This window comes from Ictidomys tridecemlineatus, chromosome 12, assembly GCF_052094955.1.
Source record: "Ictidomys tridecemlineatus isolate mIctTri1 chromosome 12, mIctTri1.hap1, whole genome shotgun sequence".
Taxonomy (NCBI): Eukaryota; Metazoa; Chordata; class Mammalia; order Rodentia; family Sciuridae; genus Ictidomys; species Ictidomys tridecemlineatus.
The window spans coordinates 51,166,357-51,179,877 of record NC_135488.1 but is presented as its reverse complement, the minus strand read 5'-3'; the positions used below and the strand labels follow the sequence as shown (position 1 = coordinate 51,179,877).

The 13,521-nt window shown below is 30.6% G+C and overlaps 1 long non-coding RNA gene across 1 annotated transcript in view; it reads right to left on the bottom strand.

The window, feature by feature from the left end:
* Positions 1-7,396: 7,396 nt before the first annotated feature.
* The window catches only part of LOC144369330 (uncharacterized), a 286,790-nt gene continuing 280,665 nt past the window's right edge, over positions 7,397-13,521 (bottom strand). The window contains exon 6 of the long non-coding RNA XR_013428847.1: positions 7,397-8,254. This is a non-coding gene — a long non-coding RNA (uncharacterized LOC144369330). The remainder of the gene's footprint in view (positions 8,255-13,521) is intronic.

Below are 13,521 nucleotides of genomic sequence, written 5' to 3'. Positions count from 1 at the left end.
AGATTTAGTTTATGTAGTGTGTATTGTAAAGGCATTTCTTCTCTCATGTGAAGCCAAAATGTTTGAAATTTCCAGGAAAGGAGCAGTCCACACCGGGTCTACATTGGCAGGTCATCCAGCGCATTTGTTGAAAACCAAGAAAATCTCAATGCCTAGGAGAAATATCACTGAACCTTGCCTTTCTAAGCTTATGGCGTCTAATCCAGCTCCCCAGAGAAGGGCTTCCACACTGGGACTTAAAGTCAATCCCCAGTCAGAATTAACTATCCCCCACAGGCTATTATGATAATAATTTCTCTTATTCACTTGAATCATATTATGTAAGAAAAAAATTGAAGAATTTGGGGAATTTTCATACCAAATATCATTAAAATGTAATTTCTTACAAAAGAAGATTTCAAGAATATAGAAATACAAAATAAAGCCATCAACTTCATGATGATGCTTGACAGCTCTAGAATATTCTACCAGACAATGGTTGAATATCCATGTTCATCAGATGCACATGAAATCATTCACTTATATGCATTATATCAACTGGACAAAAATCAAACTTAAAAAAAATTAAAAGAGTTGAATTTTACAAAATAATTTATACCTCAATTAGAAATGAGTAACTGAAAGATAATGAAAAAATTGTTAGATATTGAAAATAAAAAAATATTTGTGTGTAGGTGTTTTAACATGAATCTTATTCTGTAGTGTGAATACCCCAGAGAAGAATTCCTGGGTTGTATTGTAAGTACATGGCTAACTTCATAATAACTTCCCTATTTATAATTGCTCCAAACTGTAAAAGTCTAAATATACTATAAATTAATACATAAACATTGGGGGACATCCATGGATGACTGACTATTCATGAACCAAAATAAACACATTAATGATATGTGAAGCAACTTGGATGAATCTGAATTTTAAAAGCCCAGATCAGGACAATATAGATTATGTCAGTTCATTTATATATCATTCTTGGGAAAAGCAAATTGATAGTCATAGACAATACATCAGTGTTTTTTAAAGTGGTAAGGAATGGATTAAATGTGACCAAAAAGGGAAAACATCAATGATACTTATGGTGGTGATAATTTTGTCTCAATTGTGGTGGTAGCTACAGGATCCACACAGTTTTAAAATCCTAGAACTCTGTACCAAAAAGAAAAAGCAATATTATAATATGATACTTTTTTATTCAAAAAAATACAAAAATAATTAAAATTTAAAGAAAGAAGCAGTTTACTTTCTGCCTCATTGTATTCTACCTGTTGGGTAGGTAGAACTGTATGATTATAGTTGATTAATCTAATGGGAGGGAGGTAGTGGTCTTTGGGTGAATTTTATAAATATTGAAATATTGAAGGCAAATTTAAATTGAAGAATTTCATTTAAAACATCAATTTCATAATAGCTTTCTAAAATCACTTCTCCAGCTGTGGTTTTCTTTTCTATACTGGTTGTTTTTTTGGAGGAGCGGTTTAAATAAAAAACTGTAGGCAAATAAAATCAATATTTGTTTTTTATAATTTTCTTACTGTATCAATTATTTAGAAAGTTGTCAATAAATACAAATACAAATCTAGATGCCTGTTATTATACTACATGCTTGGGGAAAGAGACTGTGCTTAGTGGGATGAGGAAGCAGGAAGAAAATTTAAGGGACACAAAATATGGATTTGACTATTTTTACATACTTATGAATATTTAATAATTTATCTCATGGAGGAAAGGGAGAGAAAGGAAGCAGGTATGGGAGAAAGAAAATTAGCTTTAAGATAGCTATCACACATAATTTTTAAACAGTGCTGTCCAATGAAATTATAATGTAAAACATGTAATTTTAAATTGTAGCTATATTTTAAAAGTGAAAAAACACAAAGAAATTAATTTTGATAATATATAATACACATATTTACTTGTTAATTTTTCCTATCAAATGTATAATATCTGGTAATGATGATTTTTTATTAACTCCCAATGTCCAAAAGATTACTTACCACATAATCAACATAAATGAAGGAAAGTAATAGAACCAATTTTTATTGTTATATTGTATGCAGGTATAAATATATAACAACAAACCTCATCATTATATACAACTATAAAGCACCAATAAAATATGTGGAAAAAAAAGAAAAAAAAATTCCTTTCAATTCTATACTACTAGGTTGCCATCAGGAATTTTTGTTTAGATTTAATAAATTGAGTGTTGTATAAGTAGACTCATACACTCAAGTTGTTTCAAAAATACTTCTAAATTTTCTAGTAACTGGATTACTTTTAAATGTAAACTCATCAAACATGAAAATTAAGTTTAGAAATTCAGCTCTTTGATTACAGAAATAACCACATTTCAGGTGCTCATCAGTCAGTAACCTGAGACCTCTGGCTTTTCTTTTGGACAGCCCAATTCTAGTACATGAATTTAAATCGTGTCTAAATAGATCAAGGCATATCCAGTAAGCTATTTTCCTTTAAAGTTACTTTGCACATTTTGAGGTTTACAATAAAATCCATTCTGTCTGCTTTGGATGAAACAGGTTTATTTATTCATTTAGTTTTTAATCATTGCAATTTGAAGCTGGGACCATGTGAGCCTAAGATTACTGTAGCTGTTCAGCTATCTGGTTAAAAAAAATAGATAAAATCTTATCTAAGAATTAAGAAATTGGAAAGCCAGTCAAAAAAAGAGAAAACAAAGGAAAAAATCCACATGTGGATGTAGGAGCCTCAGAATAAAACAGTGCTGAATCTAACCTGACTTTTTTAGTTCTTCAAACTATGCTTGCTTCCCAGAAGATAGATTTCTTTGATTTTCTGCCATTTTTTCATGAAAAAGTAAAGTATCACATAATTCATTTTTTTCAATTTTTTCCTACAAGAAGTATTTCATTATTATCTTCTCTATGTTATAAAAAATAAGTGGATGAGTAAAGTCATAGCTTTAGAATTATCCAAGATTGTGAAAGTTCTACTCTCATTATGTGTTATTAACTTTTTTAAGACATAAATTTGTAGTGGAATTCTGGATCCTTTGAAATCAAAATCAAAATTGTTCAACTAAGATTTGAAAATCTGACATGGTTATTGTAAGCAATGGTTTAGAGTTCAGATGTAGAAGAGGTCATTTAATACTATTTTGACTACTATTTCTTCCTAAAAATAGACTTCTGAAATAGAATAAAAATTAAGAACATTTTATTAAATGATTTATTTTTATATGATCAATTTATTAATAATGTGAAAATTGAATTCTCTGGAATACTTTTATCATATAAAAATTTCAATGAGTATTTCCTTCTAATTCAATTCCTAAACAACATTCTGTTTGGAGTTTTTTTCTTTTTTCCTGCTTTGTTTTGTTATTTTTTTTTTAACTAGAGGTCCTTGCTCTCAAAAAATTCAACAAATTTAATTGCAATTATTAAAAATAAATTTCTAACTCTTTTTCTGTCTTAGTAATAATGGCTTACAACCCAATTAATATTTTAACACATACTTATGATTAAAATACATTAATTTTGAAAATTGACAGAAGTACATAGTTAACACCTGTTTTAACTTTTTGAAAACAAGAAAAAAATTAGCTAAGTTTTCTGTCTTGTTAGACAAATATATTTAAGGATTCATGTATTAATGGATTTGAGTTGGAGAGAGTACACAGTTATGATTAACTTAATGTAGATGCAGGTAGTTATACAAAGAAATAATTATAGATGTGGGTATTTCATAAGTTAGTGTGCCACAGTATTTCCTTAACTCTGCCACTCAAGGATGTTTAGCAGTAATGACTTGCTAATAGCAATAAGCACATTGAACACCTATGTCATTGTTTCTAATTTTCTCCAAGAATAGAATCACATTTCCTTAAAGAAATGATTGATTCTAGGACTGGGGCATAAAATATACAAGATGAATCTGGAGCATCTTGTAATGCCAAGAAGTATGAAAATTATTTAAAACAACTTACATCCATTTTATTATATGAAAAAGACGTGGGAACCAACCATACTCAAATGATATCAGTACCAACCTCAGTAGCCAAAAACTGCAACTATCTGAGTGACAAAATAGAGTGGTTTTGGATTATAATTCAAAGTACAAAATAAATATCCACGAGTCCTTGTTGATATGAATAAATTATTGCACAAGTAAATTTATGGGGAAGACAAGACAATAACTTGTCCAGAAGAAGTCCAAATAATTTATGTAACTACTCTACTCTCAAAGAGAGAGTACATAATTTTCCACTGATTAAGTGTGAGCTGTGCATAGTGACTTTCTACCAAACAGTAGAGTAAGGAAACAAAAAAGGTTGACTACATAGTAGCTAAACCTGAAGTACACTATCCTGGACAGGTCATCAAATTAACATCTGTAGTGCATGAATCCTTGATATAATGCAATTAAAATGATAGGTTATCTCTGTGGTCTTCCTCTGATAACTAATAATTCTTGTTTAAACAAAATTAAAACATCAGATAAATTCCAATAGGAGACACATCCTACAAAGTAATTGACCAGTACTCGTACTCCTGAAAACCATCAAGGATATCAAAAGCAAGGAAAGTTTGAGAAATAGTCACAGCCCTGAGAATTCTAAGGAGAACTGATAACTAAAATACTATTTGATATTCGAGATAGGATTCTGGAACAGAAAAAGGACATTAGGGAAAATAAAGGAATTATGAATATATCCTTGAGATATTAATTCATTAATATTTTTTATTCATTATAAGCATAATTTTTCATTCATTACAAGCATATCTACACTAACATGTTTGTAAATAGAATCAAAAGTCATTCTAAATATAAAGCTTACTAAAAATTAAAAGAACATTTGTTTATTGATAACAGCATGAAATTCTTAGCATCCAAGATAGTATTAGACTATGCTTGAAACTTCACTTATCTTCTGGGTGGCACAGGTTTTGGAGTCAACACTTGAATCAAATGCATAGCACACAAGTGTCCTGTGAAAGTCATGTGAAAGTCATGAATCAAAGCCCCTTGAATTTCTTATAGTAAATGCATAAAGTGTATCCTATCTTTGTTTTGTGAGGGGGTACCAAGGATTGAACTGAGTAGCACTCAGCACTGAGTCACATCTCCAGCCATATTTTGTATTTTATTTAGAGACAGGGTCTCACTGAGTTGCTTAGCACCTCACTTTTGCTGAGGATATCTTCTAACTCAAGACCCTACTGCCTCAGCCTCCTGATGTATTATATCTTAATAGAATATAAAATATATAACTATGGGCTATCCTTAATGAGCTAAAACGTGAAGAAGTTCTGGTAAAGTACCTAGTGGACAGCACTTTCAATTTCTCCTCCTCCTCCTTCTTCTTTTTTTAACATTTTTTCAATTTACCTTTAATGGATCCTGTTTTAAAAAAAACAAAACACCATCACCTATTTAAACATCTTTCTTAAAAAAACAATGACATGTTTAAAACAACAACAACAAAAGTAGTTTCGGGATATTTAAATTAACTAGGTAGAGTCTCTAAAAGGGATTCCAAATATCTATGTTAACCATAAACCACTTAAGTCATAAGTGTAGGTTAGTCTACTTCATACATTTGTATGAGCCACTTAGTACGTTTCTTCATGTGAATTACAGGTAATTTTAAGCAGTTTAATAATCTGTATTTTTCTTTATAGCTGTTTCAATTTAAACTTTTACTTGACAAATAAAGTTGTATTAATTCAAGATGAACAGCATGATGATTTGACATATAATACACTAATTATCACAGTTAAATTAATTAACATATCCACCACTGCTTTTAGTTACTATTGTGTGTGTGTGTGCGCACATGTGTTGAGGACAGTTAAAATAGGTTCTCTTATCCAATTTCAAGTAAAAAATACAGTATTATAAATTATACTTACCAGGCTTTACATTAGATCCCAAGAATTTATTTTTTTATAACTGAAAGTTTGTATCCTATGATCATAACTCCCCATTCCCCAACTTCCCAGCTCCTGGCAACCACTATTCTACTGTCTACTTCTATGAGTGCAGATTGTTTATATAGAACGTGTAAGTGAGATTACATAGTAATTTTGTTTCTATGCCTGGCTTATTTAATTTAGCATGTTCCCAGTTTCACACATGCTGTCACAAGGGACAGGATTTCTTTCCTTATCATGTCTGAATAGTTTTCCATTATATGAATCCATCCATATATTGATGTGTCCATTGCTTTCATGTTTCCATATTTACCATTGTAAATAAGGCTACAGCAAGCATAAGAGAACAGACATCTCTTTGAGATACTGATTTTAATACATCTGAATATGTGCTCAGAAGTAGGATTACTACAGTTCAATGTTGACTTTTCAGAAACCTCCGTACTTCATTTTGGCTGTACAAGTTTACATTTCCATCAGCCGTGTTCAGTGGTTCCCTTTATTCACATTCTCAAGCAACAATTGTTCTTTTTTGTCTTTACCATAATGGCTATCCTAACAGATATAAGGTGATGTCTTCTTATGGTTTTGATTTGCATTTTTCTGATGATTAATGATGGTGACAGGATTTTCATATGCCTATTGACCATTTGTGTATCTTCCTTGAAGAAATGCCTATTTCCATCTTTTACCTATTTAAATTGGGTTGTCTGAGATTTTGTTATTGAGCTGTGTAAAGACCTTATATATTAGAATATTAATCTCTTATCCAGTATAATGATAAAAAAATCTTCTATTACCTTTGTATTGTATTGATTGCTTTTCTTTGTCTTGCAAATAAAAATATTTGGTTTCATATAGCCCTGCTTGTTTGTTTTCATGGTGCTTTTGGTATTTTCCAAGATCAATGATGAGGAGTAATCTCAAAATGTTTTTTTCTTTTCTAGGAATTTTAGAATTTCAGATCATACTTTTAAGCCTTTAATTCATTTTGATGATTTTTGTATATAGTGTAAGACAAAGATCTGCATTAACTTTGTTGCATGTTGATATATAATTTTTGCAATACTTTTTCTTGTATAATGAGGAGATTATCCTTTCCTCATTGTGTATTTGTGATGCCTTGTTAGATATTAGTTGGCCATATGTGTGTGGATTCTCTTTTCCACAGAATTACGTCTATTGTTATGTCAGTTATACTGTTTTTTTTTTAAACTGGAGCTTTGCAACATACTAAACTATTAGAAATAACAAACAAATTTAATAGAGTTTCCAGATACAGAAGTATATATAAAAATCAATTACATTTTTATAAGTTAACAAACTTTCTGAAAAAGATGTTAAGAAAATAATCTTATTGACATTAGCATCAAAAAGAATAAAATTTTTAGAAATAAACCTAAACAAAAAGATGAATGGTTTATATACTGAAAATTATACAACATTGATTGAAACAAAATGAAGATGCAAATAAATGAAAAGATATCCTGTGTTCATAAATTAAAAGAATTAGTGTTGTTCAAATGTCCTTACTACCTGCAGGGATCGGATTTAGTGCAATCCCCATCAAGATTCCAATGGCACTTTTCACAGATCTTAAAAGTTGCATGTAAGCATAAAAAAAAAAAAAAAAAAAAACCCACAAATAGCCTAAACAATTCTGAGAAAGAAGTAGGAAGCTAGAGACATCACATTCCCTAATGCAAAGTATGTTATAAAGCTACTAAAATAAAAAACAATTTCACCTTTATTAAATGCATTTAGGAACCAATGCTTTACAAGGCATTACAGTGCAGAGATGGATGGTAACCTAGGCAGGCTAAGACTTTGTGTACAATAGAGCTCCACTACCTTTGTCAAGTCCTCTGTTCATCAGTAAACACATTAGGACAGGTTGGTTAAACTCACTATTCCAGCGTCCCTATATTAAAACAGTCATAGCAGTAAGCATATTCTATTTGGTACTTGAGAAATACTTAGAGTAAGCATATGTAAAACGCACAGCAGTTTGTCTGATATATAATAAGCTCAATTTAAAATTTAGCAATTTATTAGTAGTGACTACAAAGAAGGCTAAAATTGGTATACACTTGCTGAATTTTAAGATGAAGATTCTTATGTTCCATTGTCTTTACCTTTTTTTATCTGTCCTTCTTTATCCTTCCTCAGTCTTTCTTTCTGTCCCATTGTTTTGTTTTTCCACCTTCTGTATTTCCTTCTTGTTAGTGATGACCATAACCCTATAAAATTTTGGTTCAGATTCAGTCCTTTTTCCTGCCTTCTGTCATAAGCTTGAGCTCCAGAAGTCAGATTATTATTTATTTTTGAAACCAGCTTTTCTAGAGAGAGGAAATAAAAAAGGCTAGTCTTTTTTTTTATAATGGACTTTTATGTCACAAAGTTCTACATATTCCCATTTACTAATGCTAATGCTCCACTACATTATAGAGATGTACTCATAATCTGCCACATTCTGACTCTGGGATCTCAGAGAACTCCCCACAGAGGAGCTCCCGATGCAGGAAAAGTGGGCCCTAAATCACTGGTAGGATAATAGATGATACCCTTGTAGAAAAACAGGCAGATAACTCTGAAATAAGATCTTACAAGATGCTATTCAATTGGTGTATTTTTTCCCCCCAATTCTTACTCAAACTCATGTTGACCAAACTCCACTTTTAATGAGAGGAAAGGAAAAAAAAAACAAAAAATGGGAGAAAAGATAAGTATAGAAAATAAATGCGTGAAGTTTTAAAATAGTGTATTACAAATTATCTTAGGAGAGGACACAGAAGAAAATACCTTATCAACACATAATTCAAGCAAAACACCAAGAAATGCCCATGAATTGTAGCAAAGGTGGTCCTTATAACCAATGAGAGCCAGAGGCTAATTCATTCAGCTCTGCTTCATCAGGAAAATAAGAGTTTTCTAGTGCTTCTCTAACTTATAATAACATAGTCAAGTATAATTATTTTTCCTTTGAATAATTTGAAGGAATAAAATTCAAATTTAGTTTCAACATTAAAGTTTTGACATGCAATGTCAGTTTATAAAGATATGACCCATTTATTTTTATGTACTTGTTTACCAACAGTTTATTCAAAGCTATTCATCCAAACAGAAACATAACAAATTTTATTGATAGTCTGTCATACACACAATTGCATAGATATATAATGTAGTAGTCACTTTTCTTAACATATTGAAATTTTAAAGTCATTTAGTCATTATGAAGTATAATCTTTGAAATCTTACTGATTATCATTCTGAGTTATGGAAAGTGTGTACAGGAAGAATTTGCCTTCATTTCACAAAGTACTAAACGTTAACTTACAAATATCCATTTTTCTAATTCCCTGTTCATTCTTCATAAATTTCTATTAAAAGTTTTTTCCTATTATTATTTTTTTGGCATATATGAAACAAACCATTGTAAGCATTTGATATCTTGGGGAAAATTCAACAAAATTGAAACTACATGTAATTCATTTCTAGTTTGGAAAAACGTTAGGAGCTCATTTTTTCACTATGGAGTATATTTGCAGCAAAATACCAATGGTGGCTGCATTAAAAGAAAAATACACACACACACACACACACACATACATATGCAAAAAACTTGTCTAAAGGCAAGCAAAGTATGCGTAGGAAATCAATCCAAATGTCCATATTAAAATCGTATTTTTTTTTGAAAAAGCATTTTGCAGCAGGAGCCCTAATGGCATGAATATTCTCCCTTTAAATACCATGAATACAAAAATACCCCTCTATTTAGAACATGAACAGTCCCGTCACTGGGAGTGAATTGTGTATGATTATTAGTTTTTCTTAAATCTCTCAATGCTTTACCTAATATGAAAATGGATTTCTAAAGGAAAAATATGAGTCACTTTATTTCTCTCAAAGTTATTGGGGAAATAAAGAATATATTTAGAATCTGTGAAGTGCTTTTTAAAATTTGTTATTGGTTTTTCCTTGGTTAGTAGAGCAAAATTTTCAAGAAAGTTAGTCAGCCTTCAGTTTCTTGGAGTAAAAATATTAATATCCAATTCACATAAAATTGCTACTACAAGAATAAGACTGTGTGATATGTGGGTGTAGGCTTTATCTAGCATTTTGTTGTGATTTTTAAAAATCATAAATAAAATTTTGAGCATTAAATGATGATCTCTTTGGCTGGGGATATAGCTCAGTTGGTAAAGTGCTTCCCTCACATGCACAAGGCCCTGGGTTCAATTCCCAGCACCACAAAAAAAAGAAAAAAAAAATCATGATTTCTAAATGTTACAATTGCTACCAACTAGTTCTGAAATTATTACACTTAGAATATTGTTCATTATATGTCACTTTAAGAATTCATAGTCACTGAAATATTAACACAGCTCAGTTTTACAGTCTGATTCATAGGCAAAGCTTACATTATTAAGTTTGCCAGATTTTATTAAAACTGATATATTTCTTAAAATAATTTTGAAATAAATTGTAATGTAGACATACAATTAAAGATAGTTCGTTTTAAAAGACTGCTTTAATTCACTTAATAATCAGGGGAAATTTTCATAAGCTGTTTTATAAGTGAAGATTCATTATTATTAAAATATACACAATATTTTTACTTAATGTTATCTCATCCAGACAACTTCAAAATTAACCCTAAATTTTTACTTGACTCTACATAATCAATTACTAGATTTTCTAATTTTTAATTTAAAAAGGAAAGTTTTTAAAAGATGCATCTTAGAAATACTTTCAGTTACCACTAGCATTTTAATCATAGAATATTTTGGATAACCCATTGTAGGTACTTCTTTTTAAAGTTCAACTAAATAGTTTGTATAGCAAAATTCAGAGTGCATTATGAATCTTTCAAGGATCACTCTTTTTGGCTTATATTTTAACCATTTATTCTCTGAAATTTTAAGGAAAATATACAAAATTTCCCATTAATCTTTTTAAATCTCATGATTCTATCAATAATTTTTATGGAATGAGAACTTTTGCTTTCAGTCCCCAGTTTGCAAGCATCTCGTGACATTCAGTTGCCAACAGGTGTACATTCATCCTAGCAGAGCTATTCTATTCTCTCCCACTGAGTAACTAGGGTTAGCATGGCCCAAATACTGATTCTAAAATTGGTCAGAAATGTGCTCCTTTCTTTATAAGACAACTCACTGCACTAGATATCTAGACAACATTACCAAAGAAAAAAATTTGAAACTCGGAAACAAAGCATGAAGATAATTTCTAGTTCATCAAATATTCTTAATAGCATTATTCAGGAGTACTTACCTATTCAGGATAACAAATATGACTTTGATATACCTCAGAACCCCCCAATAAGAATACACATTTATATCTACAAAAACTATATGATAGAAAAGACAACCAAAAGTGTTACAGATTTAGGGCCCTGTAACATAGTTTAAAAAAAAAAGTTTATCAATGGTAAATTTATATCAGATTTGTTTTGTTTAATTGTATAATTCTTCAAATTTCTGTTTAAACCAGCTTTATTATCTAGCTGGCTCCTTCATTAATTAATGGTTAAATAAACATCATTGTCACATGTTAAATGTATACGTGATGAGAATCATGATTTTGACTCCTTTAAAATTAGTCAAATAGGGTAAAGGTTTTATTTGTCCAAATCGCTGATAATGGTGCTGAGATCCAGTACCAGGGGAAATTCTGAGACTAGTCTGTGTGTTAATCCCCTTGAAAAAAATAGCACTTTAATAATGATCTTAAAACAACTCTTTATCTCAGCACCCAGAATAATCCCCCTCACACCAATGTACAATTATTTATTCTATGTAAAATTATTAAACATTCTTTATCCAAAAAGAATACAAATTTACTACTCTGTCAACAAAACACTACATGTAAATATTCTGAGTTCTAACTGACCTTGAAAATTTTCATAATGTGATGATGACTACTTCACTTCATTTTAAGAGCTCAAAATCATTTCTATATGTCTTTTCATGTGGCTTTGATAATTTAATTCTTAGTAATATTTATTCTTCTACATCGTAAGTGCATGACTTTCTACCACAGTAAATACTGCAAAAAGAAACTGACAAAATTAGGACACACTATTAAATGTTTTATTGAAATGCTTACTCAGTGTTTTCAGTGGTATATTTAAAGGTATAATTACAGAAATTTCAAATAAAGTAATCAATAAAAACAAACAGGACTTATTCCTTTCTCTCTATGTTTCAGATATAATGCTTCTTGCAATTAGGGCTGGGGGGAAAGATATTGCTCTAGATACTTTTAGGTTGGTTCCGATTGTCAAGCCTTATATGACTCATCTTCTATGCATTTGTGTTTTAAATATCTGTGGTATGCAGCAGCTGTTGTGGTTAACCTACATTTTTTTATAGCTTTATTTTAGACTATGTGAATCTTCAAGTGAAATCCCAATAAAGTGTGATTTGTGAAACGTTATTTTCTAGAATCCTTAGTGTTTGATTGTGGGAATGTGTCTTAGATGGTTGGGAACTACAGGTTTGGGATATTTTTCAAATTTTAGTCTAGATTTTATGCCTAAGAATAACCCATTCCTCTGATTAAATTGAGGTAAGCTATTGAAGTGCGCATACTTAACCAAAAAGATTACTTTCTAAACTATTTTTGAACTTTTAAAAAAAATTACATTTCTCTCATATAGGAAAAGAATGTGCTGAAGGATATTTAATGGCAATCTGGAGCAAATATGAATGCATATCCTCAAGGACATTTTCTTTGTTGCCAACTCCCTTTTCCAAATATTGCTTTATTTTATAACAAAATAATCATGATTCGGTGGTATGATTGTTATGAAGGAGCAAAGATATGCCAGTGACACTCATTGTTATCACTCTCTGATATGCTGAAACATCTCTGAGGGTCTAAAATAGTGAATCATTTAAATGTGATAAACCAATGTTTTTATTTTATTTTTTTAATTTTGTATTTCACAGCTACTTCTCTTCTACCTACATTTTTACCCACCACATTTAGACTCCTAAAAGTAAGTTTCAGTAACACTTTATTCCTTGGGAATCTGCCATGAGTCTTTTCGTTTGTTCCTTTGCTGGAGTCATGTGGAGTCAGTCAGAATGAACACCTCCCTGACATAATTCGGGGATCATTTGAATACTCAACCACTTTTATAGTGTTTTATTGTTGTTATTATTATCATTATCATCATGATTTTCATACTGGGGATTCAACCCACAGGTCTCTACCACTGTGCTACATTCCTGGCCCATTTTCTTTGTTGCCAACTCCCTTTTCCAAATATTGCTTTATTTTATAACAAAATAATCATGATTCGGTGGTATGATTGTTATGAAGGAGCAAAGATATGCCAGTGACACTCATTGTTATCACTCTCTGATATGCTGAAACATCTCTGAGGGTCTAAAATAGTGAATCATTTAAATGTGATAAACCAATGTTTTTATTTTATTTTTTTAATTTTGTATTTCACAGCTACTTCTCTTCTACCTACATTTTTACCCACCACATTTAGACTCCTAAAAGTAAGTTTCAGTAACACTTTATTCCTTGGGAATCTGCCATGAGTCTTTTCGTTTGTTCCTTTGCTGGAGTC